The sequence below is a fragment of the Hyperolius riggenbachi genome, chromosome 1 (genome assembly GCF_040937935.1).
Source record: "Hyperolius riggenbachi isolate aHypRig1 chromosome 1, aHypRig1.pri, whole genome shotgun sequence".
Classification (NCBI taxonomy): domain Eukaryota; kingdom Metazoa; phylum Chordata; class Amphibia; order Anura; family Hyperoliidae; genus Hyperolius; species Hyperolius riggenbachi.
In genome coordinates, this window is record NC_090646.1 from 58865326 (window position 1) to 58890544 (window position 25219).

Consider the following 25219-nt stretch of genomic DNA (forward strand, 5'->3'; position numbering starts at 1 on the left):
TCTCTAAAGCTTGATACCTTTTATTCTGTCTCTCTGAAGTTCCACTCGTCAGATTATTACCACCTCTGCCTGTAGACTTGCTGCTACAGCTTGATAGAGTGGGCATCATACAGTGCAGTAATCTAAAGTAGTGTGTCTCATACAGTGCAGTAATCTCATATAATGTGATGTAATATATTATAACATAATGTGCCTCTATAACATAATGTGCCTCTTACCGTGCCTCATATGATGCAGCTGTTTGGCCCAGTGAAAGACTCAAATGTAAGAATCCAGCCGTAAGAATCTTGGAAGGCGACCAGCAGCAATCTGAGTAACTGCGCAACAACAATCTGCTTCCTCATTCGGACCTCTGAGGCTAGGAACACACTAGGCAGGAACACTAGTGTTGCGGAAAACGCCAGCGTGTTGGTCGCTAATGAAAGTCTATGGGTAGCATGTAAAACTGCATATACTGTATGTGCGTTCTACATTCTGAGCTTTTGAAAATAATTCCACATAATGTGTCTCAATAGAGACGCAGAGCAGTGCGTTTTTACATGTGTTTTTGATGCGTGGTTTTTGTTTTTTTTTCCAAATATGTTGTATTTTACTCCATTGAGGATGATGATGATTATTATTTTCATACAGGATTAGGGAAATGAATTATAATTCAATTCAAAATGCAAATGCGAAACAGACAAAAAAAAACCATGCTAACGCAAGCACATATAACGCGCAGAAAACGCACTGAAAAATAAAACCAAACAGTGCAGCAAACACATGGGGCTTGATTCACAAAAGGTTGCTAATTTAGTTAGCACACCTAAAAGCCCCTTAGCACACCTAAAGCCGTTTAAGACGCGCAAAGTTTAGTGCTGCACGGTGCGCGACGTTTCGGGCACACCCGGTGCACCGTTTTATTAGTCGCACCCCGTGCGACATTTCGATCAATAAAAGCTTTTAGGTGTGCTGAGTTAGCACCCTTTTGTGAATCGAGCCCATGATATCTGACACTCACAGCGAGGGACGGGTAGACCTACTGATTCCCGAATCCAAACACATTCCAAAGTTTGCACAGAATCCTGAACGTATTCCAAATTGTGTAGCTTCCGAGTTCACAAATATGTATTCCCACTAAGCAAAAGATTGGTTATGGTAAGTGCGAATGAGAAAAAATATGTTCACAATCCTATCCTACTAATACTTCTAATACAGGATCTTCTCAAAAAATTAGCATATTGTTATAAAGTTAATTATTTTCTGTAATGTACTGATAAACATTAGGTAACAAGAGAAACAAAATAGGGAACCGGGCACCAGCCAGCAGGAAATGCTGCACACAACACCTTTAATACATCCCCAAGGTTCCTGACAGAAATGCTGCACACAACACCTTTAATACATCCCCAAGGTTCCTGACAGAAATGCTGCACACAACACCTTTAATACATCCCCAAGGTTCCTGACAGATTATTGCAAAAGCTTTTGCAATAATCTGTCAGGAACCTTGGGGATGTATTAAAGGTGTTGTGTGCAGCATTTCCTGCTGGCTGGTGCCCGGTTCCCTATTTTGTTTCTCTTGTTACCACATTATATGCTGAATGATCCGGAGGCACAGATTCTAACTCCTGCTACCCCCTTGGGTCTGCCCACCAGGGTATCTAGTGCCACTCTACGTGTCTACTCTCTACTGTGTCATTGCTGATAAACATTAGACTTTCATATATTTTAGATTCATTACACACAACTGAAGTAATTCAAGCCTTTTATTGTTGTAATATTGATGATTTTGGCACACAGCTCATGAAAACATCTCAAAACATCTCAAAAAATTAGCATATTTCATCCGACCAATAAAAGAAAAGTGTTTTAAAACAAAAAAAGTCAATTTCCAAATAATTATGTTCAGTTAATACTTGGTCGGGAATCCTTTTGCAGAAATGACTGCTTCAATGCGGCGTGGCATGGAGGCAATCAGCCTGTGGCACTGCTCAGGTGTTATGGAGGCCCAGGATGCTTGGATAGCGGCCTTAAGCTCATCCAGAGTGTTGGGTCTTGTGTCTCTCAACTTTCTCTTCACAATATCCCACAGATTCCTTATGGGGTTCAGGTCAGGAGAGTTGGCAGGCCAATTGAGCACAGTAATACCATGGTCAGTAAACCATTTACCAGTGGTTTTGGCACTGTGAGCAGGTGCCAGGTCGTGCTGAAAAATAAAATCTTCATCTCCATAAAGCTTTTCAGCAGTTGGAAGCATGAAGTGCTCCAAAATCTCCTGATAGCTAGCTGCATTGACCCTGCCCTTTATAAAACAGTGAACCAACACCAGCAGCTGACATGGCACCCCAGACCATCACTGACTGTGGGTACTTGACACTGGACTTCAGGCATTTTGGCATTTCCCTCTCCCCAGTCTTCCTCCAGACTCTGGCCCCTTGATTTCCGAATGACATGCAAAAGTTGCTTTCATCCGAAAAAAGTTATTTGGACCACTGAGCAACAGTCCAGTGCTGCTTCTCTGTAGCCCAGGTCAGGCGCTTCTGCCGCTGGTTCTGGTTCAAAAGTGGGTTCATGCTGAAAGACTGGAATTAATATTCAGAAAAGTGTGTGGAGCCTACAAAAGCCAATCAAAATTCATCTATTGATTTTCAAGGGGGATATGTAATTGCTGCCATCCTTGCACTGTTAATGGCACAAGCCTCAAACTTGGTACAGTTGCTCATTGGGTGACTGGGGTTTAAACTGAAAAAGGGGGGTGGAGCCACAAACAGGCAATCAGATTTGTTTCATTCCAATTTAATTCCAAATTATTGATGCCAAACACCGCAAAGCTTACAAACTTGGTAATTGAGTAATTGATAAATTGTGTGTTAGGGTTAGGAAAAGTGGGCACAGCCAACACTAGCCAAATGTATAAGCGGGCAATGCTGGATCATAAGTGGGTGGAGAAAAATACAAATTTCCCTGGGAAAATGTAAACTGCAGCCATTCTTACACTGTTAATGGTAGGGCTGTCAAACTTTGCAAAGTTGGTCACTGGGTGACTGGGATTAATATTCAGAAAAGTGGGTGGAGCCTACAAAAGCCAATCAAAATGTACCTATTGATTTTCCTAGGGAATATTTCATTGCTGCCATTCTTTCACTGTTAATGGCACAAGCCTCAAACTTGGTACAGCTGGTCATTGGGTGACTGGGGGTTACATTGAGAAAAGGGGTGGAGCCACAAACAGCCAATCTGATTTGTTTCATTTCAATGCAAATTATTGATGTCAAAGACCGCAAAGCTCACAAACTAGGTGATTAAGTAATTGTGTGTTAGGGTTAGAAAAAGTGGGCAAAGCCAACACCAGTCAAAGACATAACCGGGCAACGCCGGGCAATTAGCTAGTAGGTTATAATTTCAGTTATTATTTTCACTTTTTTTTTCATCGAATTTTCACATTCATGACCCTTGAGTAGTGTTGGGCGAACAGTGTTCGCCACTGTTCGGGTTCTGCAGAACATCACCCTGTTCGGGTGATGTTCGAGTTCGGCCGAACACCTGACGGTGCTCGGCCAAACCGTTCGGCCACATGGCCGAACTAAGAGCGCATGGCCGAACGTTCCCCGAACGTTCGGCTAGCGCTGTGATTGGCCGAACGGGTCACGTGGTTCGGGCCCGAACGCGCTCTGATTGGCCGAACGGTCACGTGGTTCGGGTAAATAAATACCCGAACCACGTCATATCTCCTCCATTTGTCTGTGGGTTTAGCTTTGGGTAGGCAGGCAGGGTAGTTCGCTCTCCAGCCACGCTAGCCAGGGTCCCCCCCAGTCATTGTGTGTCGCTGCTGGGAACAGTAGTACACCGCTCGCTCAGCCACACTATATATAGCATTGTTTACTGCCACTGTGTACCTCGCTCAGCCACGCTATATATAGCATTGTGTTTTTTGACACTCTGTGTACACGGCTTAGCCTGACTAATATAGCATTGTGTGTACTGCCACTGTGCACCTCGCTCAGCCACGCTATATATAGCATTGTGTTTTCTGACACTCTGTGTACACGGCTTAGCCTGACTAATATAGCATTGTGTGTACTGCCACTGTGCACCTCGCTCAGCCACGCTATATATAGCATTGTGTTTTCTGACACTCTGTGTACACGGCTTAGCCTGGCTATATAGCATTGTGTGTACTGCCACTGTGCACCTCGCTCAGCCACGCTATATATAGCATTGTGTTTTCTGACACTCTGTGTACACGGCTTAGCCTGACTATATAGCATTGTGTGTACTGCCACTGTGTACCTCGCTCAGCCACGCTATATATAGCATTGTGTTTACTGCCACTCTGTGTACACGGCTCAGCCAGACTATATAGCATTGTGTGTACTGCCACTCTGTGTACACCGCTCAGCCAGACTATATAGCATTGTGTGTACTGCCACTCTGTGTACACGGCTCAGCCAGACTATATAGCATTGTGTGTACTGCCACTCTGTGTACACCGCTCAGCCAGACTATATAGCATTGCGTACTCTGCCAGTCAGTGTGTATATTGCTGGGATCAGTAATATTCCACTCACCGCCAACCACTATATGAGCTCACCATGAGTTCCTCAGAGACCTCCGCTGTGAGCAGCACTCCCAACAACAGCAACAGCCAACGCCCCACGCAAGCTATAACATCCACTACAGCAGCCAGTGGTCAGCAGCAGCCCTCTCCGGAGGAGAATGTTGTGTCCATCGGTCCGTCGCCAGAACGATTAATGAGGGCTGCCATTGAGGAGATGATGGGGCCTGATGTGGAGGAGGAGGTCGGGCTCAGGCCAGCATCCCAAGTTAATGTTGAGGACGATCATGAGGGGTCTGTGTCTGGGGATGTTGGGGTGGCAGAGGTGGTGGGTGGGTCAGACTCAGGAGAAGAGTTGTATGATGAGGATGATGATCGGGACCATCTGTATGTGCCTCAGAGTCCGACCCCGGAAAACATGTTGTATCGTGTGTTTAGGTACTAAAATCTGCGTTCCCACTTCCCAGTACTGCCTGCAGTGCCCGGGTCCATGGATCCATATAATTTTTTGGGCAGCACTATCAAACTGTGGTACTATGAGTGAGTTGCCATGGTCCTTCTGTGCTGCCTGTCACACTCACCGTCTGTCTGCAGATGGATTGTTCAACACAGCTACGCCATCTGACATGTAGTCCTGGACTTTGACCATCTTCTCTAGGCGATTGGTGTTGGAGGACGTGGAACTGCCCGATTGCTGTTCTGTGGGCTGCTGCATGGGTGTCAGAAAATGTTCCCACTCCAAGGACACTGCCAATACCATTCCCTTTTGGGCACTAGCAGCAGCTTGTGTTCTTTGCTGCCCTCCTGACCTCCTGGGTTTGCTGAAGTCAGTCTGTCGGCGTACAACTGGCTAGAGAAGGAGGAGGATGTCAATCTCCTCTCTATATTCTCCATCCTCAAGGGCCTGCTGGAATTGTTCCATTTTTTACCTGTCTGACACTTTCTTCAATCAGTTTTTTAACATTGTGTTTGTATAAACTGGGTATAAACCCAGTAATTGGTGTTGTCCAGATTCCAGAATAATGAATAATAATGAATAGTGAATAATGCGCGGGCCGCGTTCAATGCAGTCTAGCATGAATTGAGCCATGTGTGCCAGAGAGTCCTGCCAGACTCCTCTATCTTCATGTTCTTGTAAGCGTTGTGATTGTTGTGATGCACCATATTCGTCACCGGCATCACTTTCTTCCTCTTCTGCTGTCCTTTCCCGCTAAATTGTGGAAGTCCAACGTGCACCGCTCTGTCCCTCGGCAGTGGGGGCATCCAATTCCTGCTCCAACTCCAGCTGTTCCTCGTCCTGTTCTTTGTCATAGCTGGGACCAGCGTTTCCTGAGGCAGGTTGCCTGATGTTGGTATCATCACGCTGATCGTTTTCATCTTCAGAATCCCCCACTTGCATCATGCCAGCGGTTTCCATCTTCAACATTGATTTCTTCAGTAAACACAGCAGTGGTATTGTAATGCTGACTGTAGAGTTGTCACTGCTCAGTCACGCAACGTGGATTGCTCAAAATTTTGGAGGACTTGGCAGAGATCCAACATGGTGGCCCAATCAGATCCACAGAAGCTTGGTAGCTACTAGCTGCTGGAATGCGCCTCGGCACTGTGCAAAAGCGTGCTAGCATGTGCAGCGTAGAATTCCAGCGCGTAGGCAGGGACATCACCCAGCGAGCGATGGTGCGCTAGATTGAAGCGCTCCTGCATCTCTTGGTGAGTCCTTCAGAAGCGGTACTGGACTTTTAACAATGTTTTTTTTTTTTTTCCTTCAACAGAAGATCTGCCACGTTGGAGTGAGGAGGACGCCGCCGACCCCGACACCAAGCTGAACCCCGGTGAACTCCAAGCAGAGGATCTTCAGGAACCCTCAAGGCTTTGAGCAAGCTGAGGAGGATCAGCAGTCCCGACGAGACCTCTCCTCATATGCGACTGAGTGCAGTGGAGCTCCCCAGAACAACCTCTCAGTTGTCACTTTGTCACTGGTCACTTTGTCACTTTGTCATTTTGTCACTTTGTCAGTTGTCACTTTGTCACTGGTCACTTTGTCACTTGTCACTTTGTCATTTTGTCACTTGTCACTTTGTCACTTGTCACTTCTCACTTTGTCACTTGTCACTTTGTCATTTTGTCACTTTGTCACTTTGTCATTTTGTCACTTTGTCATTTTGTCACTTTGTCACTGGTCACTTGGTCACTTGGTCACTTGTCCAGATGATCTCGGTACACCTCCTGAGATTCAAATTCCTGCACACATTGCTCTGGGATTTGGGTGTGATGAATGATGCATCTAACTGGCCACCGGAGGCAATTAAGGCCTTCAAAACATTGAAAGCAGCTTTCTGTTCCGCCCCCATTTTGCGTCATGTTGAGTTGTTGACGTCATGTTCATCCTCGGCCTCGCCTTGCATTTCAGTGCGAGGTGCATTTTCCACAGAAAAAGGTTGTGAATCCGGGCACAACATTTGTGGCTGTTCCATTGACCTTTCACAGGTAGAAGATTGTGGGGGTGGGAATAGCTCCTCCGAATAGCCCATTGTGTCCTGAAAACTACTCATTGCATTGCTTTGCGCACACATTTTTTTGTCCTCATGCAAGGCCTGAGTTGCACCTGAAAGCGTGGCCTTCTCCTCCTGCGCCTCCTCCTGTTCCATCACGTCTGCTGCTGCTGGGTTAGCGTTGACGCCCGGTCCCTGTTTATTGAACCTCTTATCTTTATTACATTTATGAATATCCGCACGCTTCTTGTCCTCATGCAAGGCCTGGGTTGTTGTGTCTCAAAAAGCATGGCCTTCTCCTCCTGCGCCTGCTCCTGTTCCATCACGTGTGCTGCTGCTGGGTTAGCGTTACCGGTCCCTTTTCCTGGAACCTCTTCTCTGTATTACATTTATGACTGCATGGCGACAAAAAGCATGTTACCTGTGCAAAGAAACATGACATTTTCCACATTTAAAAGACCGTTTTTCCTTTGAAACTTTACAATCAATTTTCTCAAAAACTATAAGCTCTTTTTCAAATATTTTTTTTCCTCTTGTACCCACTCCCAAGGTGCACATACCCTGCTAATTTGGGGTATGTAGCATGTAAGGAAGCTTTACAAAGCACGAAAGTTCGGGTCCCCATTGACTTCCATTATGTTCGAAGTTCGGGTCGAACACCCGAACATCGCGGCCATGTTCGGCCTGTTCGGCCCGAACCCGAACATCTAGATGTTCGCCCAACACTACCCTTGAGCATGCTCAGTAGCAAACCTCCCAACTTTTTTAAAGTGTACCCGAGGTAACATGATGAGATAAACGTATATGTACAGTGCAAAACATATTAATAACCAAGCTGTTTTTCTTGAGTTTTTTTGCTGCCTGAAAGAGATAATTTACAGGCATGCAAGTGACAGCTTCTGTCTTGTGGCACCTTCTCGGGAATATAGTAAACCTCACTGTTAAGCAAATGACAGCCATAAATAATTTCCTGCCAGAATACAGCTTCTCAGGGAAGGGGAGAGATAGAAAAAGGTTAGTAGTTTATATATTTTAACTCTGGTACACTTAATGGACTTCTATTGAGCAGAGACAATAAAACATCCAATCTACTTTGTAAATGTTTAAATATAAAATAAATCCATGGGGTATTTTAAAAAAAGTCATTTTTAGGTATAGGAGAATAAATACAATTGCTTACCTCATCAGTGTATTTTCACCTCTTGTTCACTTTACGAAGGAGGGACAGTTTAAGGCACACCCCTGTTCCATAGATCTGAAGAAGAAAGAGCGACAGAGGGACTAGGTTCCCAAAGAGGGACTGTCCCACAAAAAAGGGACAGTTGGAAGCTATGCTTAGTAGATAATTTCCTCTGTATGTGCTTTGAATAATGGTAATCATTAACAAACCACACCCTCACAAAGCACCTGGCGTACATTCAAAATACACTTTGGATTTACCCTGCTCTAGCTATTCATGTTTTCTAAACTATTCCCCTACTAACTACCTAATTCACCTGTTTTTTGCACCCAAATTAGTCAGTGAGTACCGCTATAGCCATATGTCAAGAATCGCGGAAGAGCCGCCGCCATGAGTCAGCGGCAGGCGGCTCTTTCCGCACACAGTGTGGCAGAGCACAGGGAGGCAGCCGCCTCCACTTAGTCTGAGGCGGCTGTCCCCGTGCAGGGCATGGCGGAGCGCGCAATAACCGCCGCGTTGGACGCGGCGGTTAGCACGCATGGCCCCTTTGCGGAGGCACCGCAGAGCGGTGTTGGTGTGGCTGGGACACGTAGTCCCTCTGGAGGTAGAATGACGCGTGCGCGCGCACGGAGGCAGGGATTTTATGACAGTCTGAAGTGAGTCAGCTGACCAGGCTGGTCAGCTGACTCTGGCTCCACTCCTCATTGGTCCAGCACTTAGGGAGGTGCTGGAGATATGTATGTGTATATATACTGCCGGCTGTTCAGTTGCTGGTTGTCTGGCGTTGCGATCACATACGTGGGAGCACTCAGACCTGTAGTCAGATCCTTAAGTGTGCCGGGACCAGCTGGAGCTGTAATCCTACACTTAGCTAGATTCTGTTGATAGCTAAAGTACTAGTTTGATTGTGATTATCTGTTATGACTTATTGCCTGCCTGACTATCCTCCTGAACTCTGATCTTGTACCTTGCCATTCTGATACTCTGTTGGTCCTTAGACTGTTTCTGCCTCCTGATTTTGTACTTCGATAAATCTGATACCCTGTTGCCGAACCCTGTCTGTACCTTGACTCCGCCTCCGCCTTCTGAATCTGTACTTTATCTGTCTGTGTGTTTACGACCTGGCTTGTCCGACCTCGAGAACCGACCTTACTATTAGAGGCGGTTCCCTGTCTTGTTAGTGACACTACCTCCAGAGTGTCACTCTCAGATTATCCTTCCTACCCTCAGCCTGACTCCTCCCGTCTTGGAGAGTTCAGGTCTTCGGGAGGAATCTGCGCAGTTCTCCTCACTGCTCTGAGGCCTAGTCCTCTTAAGTGTTACTATTACACCAAACACTACACTCTACTCAGGTGAACAGAGGTTAGCTGGTATATCGGATTATCGGTGATACTGCAGATCACTTATAATCTGGTATACATCTGTATTCCCAGTGATACTGCAGATCACCGGTAATCAGATCCTCTCTGTGCTTCACCGTTTGTTACAGAACGCCAGACCAAGAAACAAAATGGAAGCACGCACTGGTCCTCTGGGTGAACTTGCCACTTCGGTGGATAATGTCAACCGAGTGCTGGGTGAACACAAAGCATTGATTGAGGCTTTGACAGGGTCTGTTCAAACCCTTCAGACGTCAGTGGATGAAGTGCGATCCCCTCCTAGCACAGACATACGTATGCCCATTCCTGAACGGTTCTCTGGCCACAGATCTGACTTCCGCAATTTTAGGAGTAGAGTGTTATCATATTTTGAATTGAGACCCCGATCCTCTGGTACTGAGGCCCAGAGAGTCACGTTTATCAAGACCTTATTGGCCGGTGACTCTCAGACCTGGGCATATAACCTATCTCCCAGAGACACGGCACTGACCTCGGTAGAGGAATTCTTTAAAGCCATGGCGGTAATTTACGAAGACCCAGACCTTGCTGCGACCTCTGAGCGGAAGCTCAAGCTTTTACGGCAAGGCAAGGGTCCAGTCAAAGATTACGCGGCCGAATTTCGTAGGTGGTCAGTTACGGCCAGGTTTGACACCTATGCCCTGTTGGATTACTTCCTGTCCGGGTTGTCGGATGAGGTCTCCGACCTAATGTTAAGCTTACCCGAGCCCAAGACAGTCGATGAGGCCATCTCATCGGCCATTCGAATCGACCGTAGGCTGCGCCATCAAAGACAGACTAGGGGCAGTCATCGAGTCAGGTTGACTTCCTGCACCTTCCGCTGCACCCCTGGTAACTCCATCTCCTTCTGTCTCACCGTCTCCGGTCTTGCCTCCTCCTGAGCCGATGCAAATCGGTCGGTCTAAGCTAACCCAAGTGGAGAGAAGACGGAGAATGTATGAACAATTATGCTTGTACTGTGGTGAAGGGGGGCATAGGGTACGAGACTGTCCCATTAAGCCGAATAAGAATCAGCCGGGAAACGCTACCGCCTAGGAGTTGTAAGGGGTAACACCCTAGGCACCCAACTCACACCCCTACAAGAAAGACGTTTGCTCCTTCCTTGTACGATTACGTGGGGGGACAAATCTGAAGCCACGGAAGCCTTTATTGATTCAGGCTCCGCGGCTAATTTTATGAGTTCAGAGTTTGCAGAGAAGTTGGGCATTCCCCTCACCCCAGTAAAACCACCTGTCCAGGTTACCGCTGTGGACGACTCCCCGTTGCAAAGGGACCGTCCGCTGTCTCAGACACCAGAGGTGGGAGTCATTGTTGGGGTTCTGCATAAGGAGAGTTTAAGTTTTTTTGTGTTACACATGACTACCTCCACAATTGTCCTCGGTATGCTCTGGCTGCAGCTCCATTCGCCACTAATTAACTGGGCGATAGGGCAATTAACCAGTTGGTCAGACTTCTGTTCCCAACAGTGCCTAGGGAAAGTGATCTTAGGTCAGACCAAGATTCATGTGGAGGGTGTTCCCGAGCAATACTCTGAGTTCTCGGATGTGTTCTGTCCCAAGGCTGCTGATAAGTTACCTCCTCATCGCCCTTTTGATTGCCCCATCAATCTCAGTGCCGGTTGTATGCCTCCTAGGGGTCACTTGTATAATTTGTCCAGACCAGAGAAAGTAGCTATGCAGGAATACATACGTGACAATCTAGCCAAAGGGTTCATCCGCCCCTCCCGGTCGCCTGCGGGGGCCGGTTTCTTTTTTGTTAAGAAAAAAGACGGAGGTCTTCGACCTTGCATCGATTACCGTGGCCTGAATAAAATCACGGTGAAGAATCGTTATCCGTTGCCCTTGATAGACGATTTTTTCACGCAGGTCACAGATGCTAAGATCTTCTCGAAATTAGATCTGAGGGGTGCATACAACCTGATCCGCATTAGAAAGGGCGATGAATGGAAGACAGCCTTTAACACACCCGACGGGCATTACAAGTACTTAGTGATGCCCTTCGGGTTGTGTAATGCGCCCGCCGTCTTCCAGAAATTAATCAATGAGGTATTCAGGGAGGTGTTGGGTAGATTTGTGTTGGTATATCTCGACGATATACTAATCTACTCCAACAACCTCTCCGAGCACAGGGTCCATGTCAGATTTGTATTGGAAAGATTGAGACGAAATATGCTTTATGCCAAGGTGGAGAAGTGTATTTTTGAAGTGACCACTGTCACGTTCCTAGGGTATGTGATTTTCACCTCGGGCCTGTCAATGGATCCTGCCAAGGTCACAGCTGTCTTGGAATGGCCACAGCCAGTGGGGTTGAAAGCCCTACAGAGATTTTTGGGGTTTGCGAACTATTATAGGAGGTTCATAAAGGGGTACTCCACGATAATTGCCCCCCTTACCAGTCTCACAAGAAAGGGGGCAGATACCAACCACTGGTCCCCTGAGGCTGTTGCCGCCTTTTCTCACCTGAAAAAATTGTTTTGCTCAGCACCTATTTTGAGACATGTGGACACGTCCTTTCCCTTTATTGTGGAGGTCGATGCCTCGGAGGTTGGGGTGGGGGCGGTGCTGTCTCAGCGGTCAGGGTTGCAGGGCAGATTACATCCGTGCGCTTATTTTTCCCGTAGATTTTCTCCAGCAGAGAAAAACTACGATATAGGCAACCGGGAACTTCTGGCCATAAAATTGGCATTTGAAGAATGGCGCCATTGGTTGGAGGGGGCAGAACATACGATCATGGTTTACACTGATCATAAGAATTTGGAATACATCGAGGGGTCTAAGAGACTAAGTCCCCGTCAGACCCGTTGGTCTTTATTTTTTACGAGGTTCAGATTTATAATCACGTACACTCCAGGTAGCAAAAACATCAAGGCAGATGCCCTGTCCAGATGTTTCGAACAAGAGACAGCACAGCCCTCCGCTCCTGAGTCCATCATCCCGCAGAGGTTGGTGTTTGCAGCCACAGAGACCTGGGAGGATTGGGCAGGAGTTTTGGGTCCTTTTCAGCAGGATGTCCCTGAGGGAAAACCCGAGGGGCTTTTGTTTATCCCACTGCCTTTTCGTCTACAGGTATTACAAATGTTCCACACCCATAAGAACGCTGGTCACCCTGGTGCTGCCAGAACGCAGGATCTGATTGCCAGGTGTGCTTGGTGGCCTTCCATGGCAACAGACTGCAAGGAATTTGTCAGGGAATGTGCGGTTTGTGCCAAAAGTAAACCCTCCCGGCTGGCACCTGTGGGAAGGTTGCAGCCTTTGCCCACCCCGAGTGAGCCATGGACACATCTGTCCATGGATTTTGTGGGAGAATTGCCCAGGTCTGAAGGCATGTCGGTCATTTGGGTGGTAGTCGACCGCTTTAGCAAAATGGCCCATTTTGTGCCCCTGAAAGGACTCCCCTCGGCTCAGGAACTGGCCGAATTGTTCATCGTCCACGTCTTCCGGTTGCATGGCATTCCGGAAAATATTGTGTCAGATAGGGGAGTCCAATTTGTGTCTGGATTTTGGAGGGCATTTTGTCATCAAATGGGCATGGAGCTGTCATTCTCATCGGGCTACCACCCACAGACCAATGGGCAAACGGAGAGGGTAAATCAGGCCTTGGAACAATTTTTGAGGTGTTATGTTGCGGAGGCACAGAACGACTGGGTCAAGTTCTTGCCTTTCGCGGAGTTTGCACACAATAACTTGAAAAGTTCCTCCTCGGGGTTCCCTCCGTTTCAGATAGTAAACGGGAGGTTGCCTAAATTCTCCCCATTGCCAGTGGCCTCCACTCCGTTTCCAGCACTGGAGGATTGGCAGAGGTCACTCAGGGACAACTGGGGAATGGTTAAAGAGAATTTGCAGAAAGCATTTCAAATTCAAAAGGGTCAAGCGGACAAGAAACGTTCCTTGGAATGGAAGTTTCAGCCAGGGGCTTTAGTCTGGGTGTCAACACGTCACTTGACCCTGAAGCAGCCATCTGCCAAACTAGGCCCCAGGTTTGTGGGTCCATTTTCTGTGACTAAGAGAATCAACAACGTAACTTATGCCATCGATCTCCCTGCCAGCATGCGTAGGGTGAGATCATTTCACGTGTCCCTGCTCAAACCGGCAGTTCATGTGGGCCCTACTCCTCCTCCTCCTGTGATGATAGATGACCAACCTGAGTACGAGGTAGAAAAGATATTAGATTCACGCATTGTACAAAACTCAGTACAATATCTGGTGCATTGGAAAGGGTATGGCATTGAGGAGAGACAATAGGTACCAGGGAGTCAAGAATCGCGGAAGAGCCGCCGCCATGAGTCAGCGGCAGGCGGCTCTTTACGCACACAGTGTGGCAGAGCACAGGGAGGCAGCCGCCTCCACTCAGTCTGAGGCGGCTGTCCCCGTGCAGGGCATGGCGGAGCGCGCAATAACCGCCGCGTTGAATGCAGCGGTTAGCGCGCATGGCCCCTTTGCGGAGGCACCGCAGAGCGGTGCTGGTGTGGCTGGGACACGTAGTCTCTCTGGAGGTAGAATGACGCGTGCGCGCGCACGGAGGCAGGGATTTTATGACAGTCTGAAGTGAGTCAGCTGACCAGGCTGGTCAGCTGACTCTGGCTCCACTCCTCATTGGTCCAGCACTTAGGGAGGTGCTGGAGATATGTATGTGTATATATACTGCCGGCTGTTCAGTTGCTGGTTGTCTGGTGTTGCGAACACATACGTGGGAGCACTCAGACCTGTAGTCAGATCCTTAAGTGTGCCGGGACCAGCTGGAGCTGTAATCCTACACTTAGCTAGATTCTGTTGATAGCTAAAGTACTAGTTTGATTGTGATTATCTGTTATGACTTATTGCCTGCCTGACTATCCTCCTGAACTCTGATCTTGTACCTTGCCATTCTGATACTCTATTGCCGAACACCGGCTCGCCCTTAGACTCTGTTTCTGCCTCCTGATTTTGTACTTCGATAAATCTGATACCCTGTTGCCGAACCCTGCCTGTACCTTGACTCCGCCTCCGCCTTCTGAATCTGTCCTTTATCTGTCTGTGTGTTTACGACCTGGCTTGTCCGACCTTGAGAACCGACCTTACTATTAGAGGTGGTTCCTTGTCTTGTTAGTGACACTACCTCCAGAGTGTCACTCTCAGATTATCCTTCCTACCCTCAGCCTGACTCCTCCCGTCTTGGAGAGTTCAGGTCTTCGGGAGGAATCTGCGCAGTTCTCCTCACTGCTCTGAGGCCTAGTCCTCTTAAGTGTTACTGTTACACCAAACACTACACTCTACTCAGGTGAACAGAGGTTAGCTGGTATATCGGATTATCGGTGATACTGCAGATCACTTATAATCTGGTATACATCTGTATTCCCAGTGATACTGCAGATCACCGGTAATCAGATCCTCTCTGTGCTTCACCGTTCGTTACACCATAATTCCCATTACGGCCTATGATGGTGCCCAAATCCTGACCGCTGTGCTCCCAGTGGCTGGACAGGTCCTCTTTACTCTTCTTCAGTGCAGCACATTGACGTACCGTGCAGCCAATCACCATGTGGCTCTCGATGCCTGCTCCACTGCTGCTCTGCCTTATATAGAGGAGCAGGCCTTCTGTGATGGAGGCTAGCTGTATACTGTGGGGGGAGGGGGAGCTGGCGCACAGACCTCTCGGGGAAGGGTGGAAGCGACACACTGTAGTTACACCCAGGGATGGTTTTTCCATGAAGCAACATGAATCACCTGCTTCAGGGCAGCAACAATGAGAGGGCGGCACGAGACAGCTTACTTCCCAAATGTTCCCCTCCTTGCACCTCCCTAGATGCGTGGTGATGCTTCACTCACCTGATCTCAGCGTTCCAGCGATAGGATCTCCAACCACCCATCCAGTATCCTGTACCCAGGGCTACAGCGGTGTCACATGTGACTACTTGTTACGTACTGCCGGGTTCGTAAGTCGAGGACTCCCTGAACTTGCCATATAAGACGCAGTGACATTTTCTCCCCATTTTTGGGGGAGGAAAAAGTGCATCTTTTATGTTGAAAAACACAGAAATCTATAGTTCTTGCATCATTCACTATCACAAGTCATCCCTGTTTACAGATACAGTATGATTGAATTACATGAGTCTCCATAGTCTATGTGCATATTTGTGAAACTTACCACAGTTCTCACCGCAAACAATCACTGACCTAAAAAAAAAAAAAGAAAAAAGACACAAAGAGAAGACAACATCTGGCCTAGTCTCAGAACTATGTCAATAAAGAAAACATTTTTCTTCCAGCTGTAATGAATTCCCTGCTGTGTGTCATTTTGCGAGTATATTATTTGTCACAGATACCTTTGCATTGACCTTGAATATATGCATACATATTAATTAGGTCATCTATAAGATGCCTTATGTATTATTCATTAAAGTAAATTCCCCTGTGTCCCCCCCCCCCCCCCCCCCTTTTCACATGAATTCCCTCTCTACCCACAAAGAGCACTGAATGGAGAAACTCGTCTTCTGAGCATTGTGACAATTCTTTCATGGAGTTCTTCAAAGTTCACAATATCCCGTACTTTCATGTAAAGGTTACAAAGGAAAAGGGGTCGTTTAAAGGGTATCGCCGCCATAAGCGTTACACACTTTGTCAGCCTTAGTTCAGATTTTATAGTAATCACTTTTGTTTAGAGTCTCATTTATTAACTCTTTCCAATCCTATGACAGACTATGGCATTACATGGGTGCATTTGGTCTCATCACCCCACTAGGGGTGGTGTGGCCAGATCTATGTCACGGTATCACGGTATGTAAAGTCATGAATTTTGGTCATACCAATGATCTTAGCACAATACAAAATAAACGGGATACAGATGGTGACATCAAACTTGGAGAAGGACATAGGAGTACTCATCGACAACAAGTTAAATAATCGTACTCAATGCCAATCCGCTGCAGCTAAAGCTAATAAAATGTTGGGATGCATTAAAAGGGAAATAAAAACTCAAGATGTTAGCATAATATTGCCCCTGTTTAACTCTCTAGTAAGGCCACATCTGGAATATGGAATTCAGTTCTGGGCACCACATTACAGGAAGGATATTGCAGTTTTAGAGCAGGTGCAGAGATGAGCAACAAAATTGATACGTGGGATGGAAGGTCTCACTTACCAAGAAAGGTTAGATAAACTAGGTTTATTTAGTCTACAGAAAAGATGCCTTAGAGGGGATCTAATTAACATGTGTAAATACATCAGAGAGCAATATAAAGGCTTTTGCGGATTAGCTTTTTGTCCCTAGGCTTTTGCAAAGGACTAAAGGACATGATCTGCGTATGGAGGAAAAACGTTTTAGACATTTATTTAGGAAAGGGTTGCATTGTGGAATGCATTGACACAGGAAGTAGTTGGCAAATTCTAAATCTGCATTTAAAGGGGGCTTAGATGCTTTCCTTGCAATGAAAGAAATCCATGGCTATAATTACTAGGTAAGGCCCAGTGATGTTGATCCAGGGATTTTATCTGATTGCCATATGGAGTTGGGAAGGAATTTTATTCCCTTTTTGGGGCTATTGGACCATGCCTTGTAAGGGTTTTTCAACGTTCTCTGGATCAACAGGGATATGTGAGAAAGCAGGCTGGTGTTGTACTTTATTTTCTTGTTGAACTCGATGGACGTATGTCTTTTTTTAACCCAAATAACCATGTAACTTTGTAACCCTGTGTGGATCAAAGTCTGACACTTAGATCCCCTCTGGCACCATGTTGTGCCACATAAGTACACATGCGTGCAATGGGGGTGGGGCTGGCACCAGCTAGCACCGCCCCCATTGCACGCATGTGTACTTACACGACACAACATGGTGCCAGAGGGGATCTAAGCCTGCCTGTGAGGAAGCAGGCTGGTGTTGTACTTTATATTCTGTTTGAACTTGATGGCCGTATGTCTTTTTTTAACCCAAATAACTATGTAACCCTATGTGGATTAAAGTCTGACACTTAGATCTCCTCTGGCACCATGTGCGTAAGTACACATGCGTGCAATGAGGGCGGTGCTAGCTGGTGCCAGCCCCGCCCCCTCCACCTGATGCCCAGTCACCTCTTTTCTGCAGTGGAGGAAAAGGAGAAAGTAGAGATCACCTGGATCCCTGCCACTGCAGCTCTTGCTGGATCCCCCCCCCCTCCCCCCAAACACCAGGAAGTGCTGGAGGAGGATGTGGGTGATCCAGATATTGGATTGGAAGGGGTTAAGATTGCATTAGTAAAGTTTAACACCAATTTGATTCCTAATTTTGATTTGAATAATTGGAGAGGGTTTTATTGCTCTGTGTGCTTCTCAAAGTATCCCCTCCCCCATCCCTAGAGTGGACGGTAGAGAAAACTCAATAGGAAGTTAGGCAACAATAAAAACCAACATCACTTCCTGTTCTTGGTAGTCCGGTCACCGGGGCAGGACAAGAGCAGAAATCTCTCCAACCAAAAGCCAGGCACCATAATGATCTGACGGAGGTCCTGCTAATTGCTAACCATTCTTTGCTCTGAAAGCTTTAATTAAATGATGACTATGGTGGCAGTTGAAATAGTCCAAGATGTGGATTAACTTAATGCCAAATGGCATTACATTATAGTCCCCATTTGAGTCCATGCAGGTTGGGCGCAGAAGCAGGGATGCCTCTGCGCCTAACCTGCTGGTGTCCCAGCAATAGGCTCAGCCTGGCATAATGTGAACTCAACCGGGATGTCTGCATGGAAGCAGGAAATTTGGGCGCATGAGGCAGGTGGACAAAAAGGGCGCCGCCATTCACTCCCATAATAAATATCGTTTAATCGGCGCCCAACAGGAAAAAAGGGCGCCGGAGAAAAATAACGTTTTAAAAGCGGCGCCCGGAGACTTTTAATGTTTTATAACTGTTTCTCATGATTACACATTATTTAATGATTTATAATTTTTAAAACATTATTTTTAAACGAAAAACCGCACCATATTTTTTTAAAACGTTATTAATGCTTATCACAGGGGGGTCTTAGGTTTAGGCACCACCAGGGGGGTCTTAGGGTTAGGCACCACCAGGGGGGTCTAGGGGTTAGGGATAGGTACAGGGAGGGTTCTGTGTGAGAGTAGGGTTAGGTATAGCTTTAGTAAAATTCTTATTAATGTTTTATAAAACGTTATTATAAATTTCAATTTTTAAACAGGGAAGATTAACGTTTTTAAAATTGCCGATTTTATACACATTATTTAATGATTTATAACTTTATAAAACATTATTTTTAAACGAAATATAACACAAATTTTTTTTAAACGTTATTCATGATTATCTTTTAAAACCCTGCGCCCTTTTTTCCCGGCGCCCTTTTTTAACGTACGCTGTCTGCATAGTGGAAAAAGTGTTTAGAGAGTAAGCCTTTTTTTCAATAGACGCTGTGGGATTTAGCTGTGGGTGAGCATGCTTACCTCCTGCTCCTAGTTTTTGGCATGTGATACCTCTATATGGTGGCACACTGTGTAGAACTCTTCAGTGACAATAAAAATACATTGTATTAGGCACTAGTAATGAGCAGAAATTACGTAAATGCGTAATTACGCATCGTAATACGCAATTACGCATCATAATCTTAATGCGAAATTTCAGGGGAGTAGTGTAAGCGTAGTGTAAGTGTAAGTAGTGTAGTGTCTCGTAGTTAATTGTTCCCAATCGTAATTACGCATGAATTTACGTGTCATTTCATGCCGACTTTGGCGGTGAATAGCAATGCCCCCGTACATGCCATTGCTGCCAAAATTGCTACATATGTTAAGAAGATTAGTGGGTACAATTTACAAAAAGAATTGTTCAAAACAACCTTGTCGTTTTTGAGAAAATAGATTTTAACCACTTAACATCTCAGTCGTTTTCAGCTTATGCATCCGAGCAATGTTCACCTCCCATTCATTAGCCTATAACTTTATCACTACTTATCACAATGAACTGATCTATATCTTATTTTTTCCACCACCAATTAGGCTTTCTTTGGGGGTACATTTTGCTAAGAGCCACTTTACTGTAAATGCATTTTAACAGGAAGAATAAGAAAAAAAAATGAAAAAATGCATTATTTGTCAGTTTTCGGCCATTATAGTTTTAAAATAATACATGCCTCCATAATTAAAACCCACGTATTGTTATTGCCCATTTGTCACGGTTATTTCACCATTTAAATTATGTCCCTATCACAATGTATCGCGACAATATTTTATTTGGAAATAAAAGAGCATTTTTTCCGTTTTGCATACATCACTATTTACAAGCTTATAAAAAAAAAATAGAGAGAAATATTTCATCTTTACATAGATATTTAAAAAGTTTAGACCCTTAGGTAAATATTTATGTGTTTTTTTTTTTTTTATAGTCATGTTTTTTTTTTATTAAACATTTTATGTGGGCATTTTTGGGAGGGTGGGATATAAAAGTGTTTTATTTGGGGAAATATTGGTGTATTGTAATGTTTTTTGGCATTTACTTGTAGTTTTACTTTTTGGCCACAAGATGGCAATCTCGATTTTGTTTACATGACGTCACTCTAAGCGTACAATGTACGCTTAGAGGGACACAGCTTCAGAAAGAGCGAAGCTTCCGAGAGAAGCTGTCGCTTTTTCAGCGGGGGAGAGGAATCATTGATTCCGTGGCTACCGACTCCGCGGCGGGGAATGCGCATGCACGCGCGCGATTGACCGCGGGAGCGCGCAGGAGTGCGCCTGTCCTCCTTGACGTTTTTATACGTCAAGGAGGACAAAGTGGTTAAAAATACAAAAAAAGTTTTTGAAACTGTAATTTTTCTAGGTTTAAAAAACATTTTTCTTTGCATTTTCAAAAATCCCTTTTCTCAAAAACGACAAGATCACCCCTCCCAGCTGCGAGCGTAAGGCAATTTTGGTAGCGATAGCATATATGGGAGCTTTGCTATTCACCACCAAAGTCGGCACAAAATTGCGTGTAAATTACGCGTAAATTCATGCGTAATTACGAATGATTACACAAAGTCAGTTGAACTCTGAATTAGTAATTACATGTATGCGTAATTGCGAAAATGTACGCGTAATTTTGCGTAATCATAATTAGCAGATTATGATACTATTAGGCTTTCTGCACACTACATGCGATTCCGATTCTGATTTTGAATCGTTTTTTACATGCGATTCCGGTTTTTAATTTTTACTGCATGCTGTGTTTTTTTCTGCATTTTTTTTTTCTGTTGATAGCATTCAGGGAAAATCGGAATTGCAAATCGGATTTGCATTGTGCAGGGAGCCTTAGGCACATCTGTTAGTGGAAGATGCAGATAATGCCCTCAATTCTGGTAGGCTTACCATCCATTTTACAGCATAAGTGGTATTTTACTGCATGCTGTAAAAGCAGTTTGCTATTCTGGTAGATTTTAGTCATAATTTACTGCATGCAGTAAATTAGGACATAAAATGTACGCTATTTTACAAAAAAATGGAATTCTCATGAAAAATAGGTTGCATGTTCGCACATAATTTACTGATCAGTTTAAGATCTGCCTGTACCTGGCGGTAAAGTCAACGTGTATGCATTTTGCAGTTTTTAGTGGAGTTACTATTCAGTTCCTATTCCTGTTTTAGTGGAGTTCTCATTCAGGCTGTGTAAGGGCTCGTTTCCACCATAGCGAATCCGCATGCGGCGACGAGATGCGGATTCGCTTGTTACACTGAAGTGGCCGGGGCTGTTTCCACATGTGCGGGAGCGATTTGGCGGCGGGCCAAATCTGCACGACGGGACCCACAGAATTCGCCTGCGTCGGGAAACCGTGCGAATCGCCGCTAATGTATTTAATAGTAAAAACGCATGCGTTTGTTACATGCGTTTTTACCCGCGATTTCGCGTGCGATTTCGCACCTTTTTCAATGTTATTTTGCCCTGGCAGTGCCATGGTTAATTTCGCATGGCACCCTGCCATGCGAAATCGCACGCGAAATCGCGGGTAAATACGCATGCGGAAACGCATCCGCATGCGTTTTTACAAGCGTCGGAATGCCGGCGAAATCGCGTCGCAACAGTGGAAACGAGCCCTAAAAAGAATAGGAGACATAAAACTACAAATATTTACTGGAGTTTTTTTTTTTATTTTTTATAGGGGATGCTTATAAATATACTTTCCAGAGGTTTCTACATAATCAGATACACCCCCCCCCCCCCCCCACACACACACACAAACCCCCAAAAACACAATCCTAAGTTAAGGAAGACAGTTAAAGACTATTATTATTATTTACCGTATGCTAAATGCTGAGATACAGCACGCTTTTACCGCACTTTCTGCATTTACCATGGAAAAATCTTTCAGAATTGCTAACAAAACAGGGAGAATGCCCCATGAGATATTTTACTGACAAAAAAATAATATATTTACCACACATAGGGGTTGATTCACTAAACCGTGCTATGACAAATAGCATGCCTAATCAGAGATAGCACGCCTTATCAGAGATAGCATGCGTTATCAGAGATAGCACGCCTTATCAGAGCAGCATAGCGAACGCTACAAACTTATGCCTGCTAATTGGCAATGGCACTCGTCCTGCCTTGAGCCCCTGCGGGTTCGTAGCACTCGCTATGCTACTCTGATAAGGCGTGTTAACTTTGATAAGCCGTGTTATCTCTGATAAGGCGTGCTATTTGTCATAGCACCGTTTAGTGAATCAATCCCATAGCTACTAGAATTGCTTTATGGGCTACTGGCAGGGGGTGTACATCTCCCTTTTAAAATAAAGTTTGAAAGATCAAAACCATTTGCTTAAAATTAAAACATAACAAGCAGCAGAAAATAGTTCTTTTTTGACATGTTATTTCATGCAATCATCTAACTTTCTATACAAAACCAAATTCGCTGATTACGAAGTGATAACTTTTCTCCAGGAAGGTTAATTCTTTCCAGAACTTTTGATGAACCTATTGTGCTATTGTAATGTATTATACTCACGTATTACTAAGCATGCAGTATCTTATTCAATGTATAAGCTCAAATATATTTTGCGTTTTCTTGGCGGAAAGTGGGAGTATTAGTCAGTCATAGCTTCTGCAAAGAACATTGCCAAACGTGACTCTTTATTCTAAAAAAGAATTAACAATTCGCTGCAAAGAACAGGTTGTAACACGGACAATTATATCTTCTGCACAATTCAGAAGTGGAGGCATTTGTGACGGTGTTTTTGTGGTGATTGTGTTCTCGGCAATGAAAAACCTTTACGTTTTAAATGTGAAAGGGTGCATTTATTATTACAAAACCCCATGATATAGCACCGTGGATTACGCTGTAAAAAAACAAGGCCAGGAGTATGTAGAAATGCAACTGATCACAGAAGAAAAGCAAGTAGGAATGTACAAACTTTAAATGGTTGTTACCTGAAGTGAATGTTGGCCTCATAGCCTGTACTAAGATTTGCTATCCTCTGAGAATAGGTTGAATTTTACTACAGTAACTGATTGCCATGATGTTTGTGTAATGATCCGCTCAGCTAGCTGCACAGGCAGACAGCTGTTTGACCATTCCTCAAGTCTGTGGGATGCAGGTCTCTGGATAATAGACCTGTCTTTGTTTTGCAAGCTTCAGACCTGCTCTGCTGCTGAGGAATTTGCATATACTGGTTATCCAAATTGCCTAGTCGCCTCCCTTGAAGGCTTGCAGCATAAATACCATGTAATCCCACAATCCTTTGCTGGTCATGGTTTGTTACTGTTGAAACACTCCTGGAGTGTCAGCCTTGCTATTCTGGAAAATTCACACCTCCACACCCGAATATCAGTCCAGGGCTCCTGGAGCTGAGTGCCTGTGCTGGTCTCTCACAGGTACACCACTCCTGTGTTAAGCAAATGCCAAGAAACACACACAGAGACCGCACTCAGAAAGCTATTCAATCACTGTATTGAAGAAAATCAGAGCGAACAGAGGCACACAACGTTTCGGGCGTAGCCCTTCCTGAGGTGTGAGGAAGGGCTACGCCCGAAACGTTGTGTGCCTCTGTTCGCTCTGATTTTCTTCAATACAGTGATTGAATAGCTTTCTGAGTGTGGTCTCTGTGTGTGTTTCTCAGCCTTGCTATTGTTTGCTAAAGATTATCTTAGAGTATTCCTGGGGACTGCATTAGGGATCCCTCTAGTACAGTCAGGTTGTATTATTTGTATTGCCTGTTCTGTCTTCTGTTTGTCCTTGCGATTGCACTGTCGCCAGCGGTTGGCGATGGTGGATCGTTTGTTCCAGATCCTGGATCACACTTGCTCTGGCGGAAAGAGCAGTGGATCCTGCTAAGCTCTGTTTCTGTACTTGGATCACACTTGCTCTGGTGGAAAGAGCAGTGGATCCTGATAAGCTCTGTTTCTGTACTTGAATCACACTTGCTCTGGCGGAAAGAGCAGTGGATCCTGCTAACTTCCCTACTTGGTTCGCACTCGCTCTGGCGGAAGGAGCAGTGGATCCTGCTAAGCTCTGTTTCTGTACTTAAATCACACTTGCTCTGGCGGAAAGAGCAGTGGATCCTGCTAACTTTGTTTCCCTACTTGGTTCACACTTGCTCTAGCGGAAGGAGCAGTGGATCCTGCTAACTTTGTTTCCCTACTTGGTTCACACTCGCTCTGGCGGAAGGAGCAGTGGATCCTTCCTGTCCTGTCCCTTAACCTAGATCGCACTCGCTCTGGTGGAAGAGCGGTGGATCTTATCTGACCTATTCCTGTCTCTGTTCGTTTCTCTGTCTGGATCGCACTTGTTCTAGCGGTAGCAGCGGTGGTTCCTTTCGAACTCTGGGAGTGTAGGCCAGAGCTGCGGTTGCTGCTGGCTGCTCTTATCTGATACGAACGCTTGCTGTAGGCTCGGTGAGGTAACTGTTAAGCAAGCGTTCGCGTTCTCTGTTTCGTGTTTGTGTGGCGTTGGTTAGTTAGGGTGGCGTGTTTGTCTCTGTTGCGCTTATCGTGCGGAGACCGCGCCGTAAACGCGTTCGCTGTTGCGAATGAGTGCACAGTTCGCGTTTAGCTAGCGTTTGTTATTTTCCTTATCTCCTCATTGTTGTTTGCTGTGCCTTTGCTACTCTCATGCTCTGTCTTGCTCAGTCTTTTTTTTTGTAACACTGATTTTTATTCTTTTTTAAGAGTAAACATAAGAACAGGAAATCATACATACCTTCAAGTGTACATTTATGCTTAGGATTTCTAAAGACATTATGGTATAGGTAAATAATATGGTCGAGGAACATCCCATGTATACTAATTAAGTCTATAGCTGGGTTATGGTTAAGGAAGGGATGTATGAATGATAGTTTTTATCCATATATTTTGATGATTAAGTCCGAAAACTTTAGATGGTGGAGTAAGTCTCTTGTCATCTAGTGGAGGAGATATATAGGACTTCAGTGTAGTTTCGTCAGGTTGAAGTATTGTAGAAATGATATTCAGGAAAAACTGCGGATAGTCCTATTGTCTAGATTGCTTTGAGTACAAGAGGCCTTCTTATAATCATTTAGTAGTAATAAAATAACATGAGAGAAGGTAGTATAGGTAAGGGGGTATGAGGAGAACAACAACATTGGAAAGCATGTTAGTTTGTTGGGTCACAATGGTTGAGAGCCATGCTAGATCTGGAATATTTGTAAGGATTTAATAGGGTGTGTACTGTCTTGC